We start from the raw sequence: 5,898 nt of genomic DNA, 5'->3' as shown, positions 1-5,898 counted from the left end.
ATCGCAGGCTTTCCTCCGAGCGACTCTTTGAGCAACCTTGCTCTTTTCTCGATTTTACGGCGTTGTTTCCAGCTGTTGCTATGCGCCTTCCGCGAGCAGTGGCAGCCGGGTTTATTTCTCCGTCTTTCGCTTCTTTATTCCTCGTTTGTTTTTTGTTTTTCTTCGTACTCCTTTCCGCACGCGGCTTTCGCTAGTGACAACATGACCCTGGCAGCGGGGCTGCCGGCAGATACAGCGCCGCTGTAAAAGAGTACCGTATAGGAGCGCCACCTAGGGTGGAGGGAGGGCGATGGTGAGGAGGCATGGCGGTGAGCGATCCATTTCTGCTTTCTGATGCGCCACCTAGCGTGGAGGGAGGAGTACGAGGCGCGATACGATTTCTGCTTGCCGATGCCGCGCTCGCAACCTTCTGCCGCCCTCCCTCCCCACTGTCACGGTCAAGGCAGCGCAACGTTCACCTCGCCCTTTCCCGCCACGCGCACACGCACACACACACACACACATACACACGCGCGCGCGCAAGCAGATACGCTTCGCGCCCCCCGGTCCGCCGCAATCCGCCCGCAGGTTTGATGATATACGTACTATGTAACTCCTGCTGCGCAGCGTATCAAGCTGCGCCTGACCCTGACTCGGGTGCGAGCGCGTTTTTCAGCCTGCGTACGGGAGTCCGTTGGCGCGGTGTTTTCTGGCGGACAGGTAATAGAGTGAGTATTGTGTACCGTGCGGGCAGATTAGGTAGGTCGATGCACGCGGAAACGCTGTCGGAAGTGAGCGCCGCGTTTGTGTTAATTTGCCCGAACGGAAAGCTGGGTCAGTTCCTTTGACCGAAATAGAGACTAAGAAGAAAAGAATAATTTGAGGTACGTCAGCAATTCAGAGCAACGTTTGCTCAATAATTTGAACAAATTACCCTTCTAGAAGACCAAAAATAAAAAAGGAAAGCCAGTTTTACCGTGTTAACAGGTTTGGTAAGCCAGAAGACGCGCGAGAAACGAAAGACTGGCGTCGACGACACCTTGAAGTTCCCGGACCAGCTTTCCGCGACGTCACAGATATCGACGACGTCTGCGTGCTAGGGCCTAGCTAGCTCTTTATCGGTAATAAAGGACCAGATTCGGTCCTAACGGATTCAAAGTTTTCGACAACATTTACTGAGCCAACTGCAGCATTATTACGAAACAATGCACATTTCATACGTGACGTCAGACTGACGTAAGCGGCCTGGCTGTTTCGGCGCGCAATCAAGAACATGAAATTCTGACCTTCAATTCAGTTTGTAATAATATCCCCATTATTGCGAAATTAATGAAAGTATAGTTTTTCAAATTATGCGTTCCTCCTCCCCGCTGTCGCAAAAGAACTAAGAAAGAAAAAAAGAAAGAAAGAAAAGAAAACACTTTGGACTGATCAAGGTTGCGATCTCACTTCTAAAGAGTGAGGGTGTCAGCCAAATGACAAGCCGAGCCCTCTTTATACACCCACAAAGGTGTCAACGCGCTTAGAGTGTGCGACGTCGTGCGCTATAGCTGACCTGTCCATTTGCACAACCTGACCCAGCAGAGCGCCGAGTTACAGAAAGTGCGATCCCGTTTTCGGACAAGTGAGTGAGTGAGTGCCAAATTTATTTAGGCCCCGAGGAGAGAGAATTAAGTCAATCCGGCCGCTCCGCCCAGGTCAGGGCCGGTACACAGAGTCCTTCGGCGACGGTCCGGGCCCTCTGGACAGCCAACAACGCGTTCACGCTGTCTGTCGCCACGCTGTCACGGCCAAGGCTACGGCCGCTTCCCTCTGTCGCACGCACGCATAATACCCTAATAGCCATGCGTAGGTTTTATATACTATGTAACTCGCACGCTGCCTGCGCGACATGTCACGCGCCGCGCCCGCCCACAAGCGGCTCGGCGTCGCCACGGAAGTCCTTTCGCGCAGATAGCAGGGAGAGTGCGGTGCAGGCAGATTACCTATATATGACTGCGGAGCAGCATGTAACACCGGAGCGGCGTCGCTTCTGTATACACACACGAGGCTTGTAACGCGGTCGTGTTAGGCGTGTCGGTTGTGGTGGTGGTGAAAAGCCTTTATTACAGTACAGAGAGCCCCGTATAGTGGGGCTCTACATACTAGTTGGAGTCCCTAGTCCTGGACTGCCATTGGTCGAAGCCGCCATCCTGGCTGTTTGGACCAAGCTTGCCTTCTGGTCCTGAGTGTCTGAGCAAACAAGGAGAGCCGCCTCCCAGTTCCCTCGGGTAGGGCTGGGGTTGAAGGTAAGGGCTCGATTACATTGGCAGGCCCGGCCATGTGGTAGGTATTGGCTACCTCCCCACAGTGGTGGCACTTGCCATTGACCCTGAGGTCAAAATGTTTCCAATCCAATCCAATCATGGTGGCGGGGCAGAGCATCGTGTACTTATCGGAGCGTCGTCTGCCGGCGAATGCAGCTAGCCTCACTCGATTTCCTCGGCGCGTTTGCTGGAGCCGAAAGAGCAAAAGGTGGCGTTCTGGACGCCGTCGAATTCGACCGGATTGCCAAATTGTGTGACGTCGCCACTTTGGGCCGATCAGAAGGTGCGTTCCAATTCCGACCAGCATTGGAGACAGTCTTAGGTTGACAGCTAAGTTGACAGCTTCGAGTTCAACTAATGTAACTGATCTGGAAGCGTCTGAAAGATGTACTGTGCGATGTGCCGCACACCTAGCGCCGACGAGGAAGAAGTTAATAAAAGCGCATATTATTGCCGAACGAGAAGAAGGGAAAGCGGGGACTCCGACTTGTGTTAGCCATAATCGCGAACCAATGAAACCAAGGAACGCTTGGGGCAAATTATTTGTTTTAATAAAAATTTAGAAATGATAAATTAAAAGGGAAGTGAAAGTGGACGACAAAGCTTTCCGCTGGTGGCATCCGAATGCACATCTTCGCATTGCGTGCGAAGATGTGCATTCGAGATGCAGAACTCGAGCCAAGTTGCTTTGTAGAAGCGCTGCTAGCCTTAGAGCGCTTCTCAACCGAAATGGCTTCACTATCCTGCTCGGCACGAAACTGCAGCACATGTGTCCTGAAGTGAATAACCAGAAAGCTAATTAGAGAACATGTTCAGCTAGTTGCATGGACATTGCGATTTCTCCAATAAGCGATGTCCGCGTGTTCTGGTATCCCGTCCCCCCTGAACAGCCCACATTGCGCAACTTGCTCCATGCGATTTTCTTTAATTAAAAAAATTAATCCAGAAAACGGCATATGTATGGTGGGTGACAACGAGTGTTTTGCATTCAGCCTTTGTCTCGCAGCATGTCGCCGCATGCCTAAAATAACTGGGTTCAATACAGATCGTTCACTTGTTTTACATATGCGGTGCCGCAGAATGTTGTTAGCTAATAGCTGAACGGCTCTGGCATTCCAAGAATTAGCGATGACTCAGAGACCTCTGAATGGCCACACTTTCATTATTTAGTGCAGCTTCCCTATACTTTCGGCGCGTCTGGGTCAGCTATTTAGGATGAAATATTTCGCGCTCGCCCATTCGAAACATCTTGAGCCATTCCACTCTATGTAGGCGGATGACCAGCGAAGCTGTTCAGCACACGACACAGAGGTCACACATAACTTTGAGCAAAGGTAGGAACACATCTATTTTCGTGATCGGTTCTCGCCGTGACGGTAGGTACCCACGCACATTCTCGTATCACCTCTGTTATTAAATGCGCAAGCATTTCTATGCCCACCGGACGAGAAATTTGTCCTTCACGTGACTGACAATGACTGGCTCATGCCCCCTTGAGCAATGGCTCATGCATCCGTAAGCAAGCAAAAAAAGAAAATAAAAATATCTACCTGAGAGTCTACTGATCTTGAATTTGTTTCTTATAGATAACTAATCTGCTGAAAAAGCATATCCAAGTGATGAGACGTATAAACTTTTGCATTGAATGATGCGATTTTGCATCAAATTCGGGAGCTGAGCTTTTGCACACGCAGATTTGTTTTGTTGACGAACACAAAAAATCCACGGAACGCTATAGCCACAAACAGCTTCGCTGTAAAAACCAGCAATACACGCTCTTACAGGAGTCTTTTTGCAAACTCTATTCTGGTTTTGGTTACTTTTTGGTGCCTTCGTGGGCAGGCTGGATTCAAAATCTGCGGCAAGATCACGATCGGGTGAAAGATCTGGTGCATGGTCCGGTGCAAGACCAATCTGGTGAAGATGTAACTGGGTTCACAATCTCGTGCAAGGGTAGGTTGAGTCTGCAGAAGGTTCATAAAATGTTAAAGTGACACTAAAGAGAAAAAATTCTTTAAACTGTCTTAGTCAATTACCCTTCACAGTAACAACAACAACAACAACAACATGCAAGAAACGCCCGTGTGCCGTGCATTGGGTGGACGTTAAAGAACCCCAGGTGGTCAAAATTAACCCGGAGTACTTCACTGCATCGTACCTCATAACCATATCTTGGTTTCGGCACGTAAAGCCGTAGAATTTAATTAATAAAGGCTGTTCAATTTCATCACCAGCATATAGAAAATGAGGCAAAGCGTTTGTGAGAGTAGAGCTCAACACATATCTTTCTGATAATTTTTTTTATCTTTACGCCTGGCTAGACGCTTTGGAACTTCTTGGCCTCACCGCGACATTGCGCATGAACTTCAATATGGCATTGCCACCTGCCAGTCTTAATTTCTGTTCCGCGCTTCTTGTGACTTACCCAAAGCGCCATTCGTGGCGCGAGTGGTAGTTTTACTATTTCACAAACATGCTAATGCAGCTTGAACTTTAGCGTTTTCTCTTAAGCGCCCCGTTCAATCCACGAGGACAGGCGGTGCAGCGGCTGGATGCGTACAATGTACGCTGCATTCTGCTGTTAAAGGGAACTTTAAAGCGTGGTCCTCACTACGCTGGCACCCTGTAGCTACAATTGCCAGTCGGCGCTGTGTCAATGCACGGCACAGGTTTATGCTAAAAAGGTGCCTGCGCTATACCAACCACGAGTCGCTTTTCTGCAAAGCCGAGTACTTGCCTGAAGGGAAAACCCGTGCTTCTTTCAACAGTGCATCTTGCTTTACACACGGCGTTTATCGGGCACTCACTGGAAATCCAGAGAAAAGACGGGGAATGTGGGAGATGGAAATTCAAGACGATGAGCAAAACGTGAACAAGGTGAATGCAGGAGCCAACGTTTCGAAGAACCACACCTATATATACTGTGGCGAGGAAAGCATACGTCGCCTTGAAGAAGACAAGTCCACTTGTCGAAACGTTGGCTCCTGCATTCACCTTGTTTACGTTTTGCTCATCGACTCACTGGAAATGAAATTCAAATCGATTTCTTGCGAGTGGAACGATTGAGCTTCGGCGTTTCGAGTGTCCTTGGATCGCAGTTTCTGTTGTTCTTACGTATATGTTTTCGCGATTAAATGCGCCACTTGCGTTCACGCAGTCGCAGTGCGTCATTTGGGTTCACATTATAGTATATGTGGTTTCGTCCGACGATAAAACAGTTGATCGTTTCAGCTTGAGCGTCAGTTTGTGTTTTATTTTCCAGTTTGCGGTTGTTCCTCTTGCGTCACGGTTAGTGCGTGCGGCAGATAAGGTACACCAACAATAGTCCACTTCGCTGCTCTGTCGGATCAATCAATCAATCAATCAATCAATCAATCAATCAATCAATCAATCAATCGATCGATCGATCAATCAATCAATCAATCAATCAATCAATCAATCAATCAATCAATCAATCAATCAATCAATCAATCAATCAATCAATCAATCAATCAATCAATCAATCAATCAATCAATCAATCCTTGTTAGAGAAACAACAGGACTGATAGATAGGGAACTATACAGAAGGACATCCCAGGATCACAAACAGCAGGAAGGATCCCCTGTGGTAAT

Source organism: Dermacentor variabilis, chromosome 9, assembly GCF_050947875.1.
Source record: "Dermacentor variabilis isolate Ectoservices chromosome 9, ASM5094787v1, whole genome shotgun sequence".
In the NCBI taxonomy this organism is placed as follows: Eukaryota; Metazoa; Arthropoda; class Arachnida; order Ixodida; family Ixodidae; genus Dermacentor; species Dermacentor variabilis.
Note: the sequence above shows the minus strand (reverse complement) of the source record.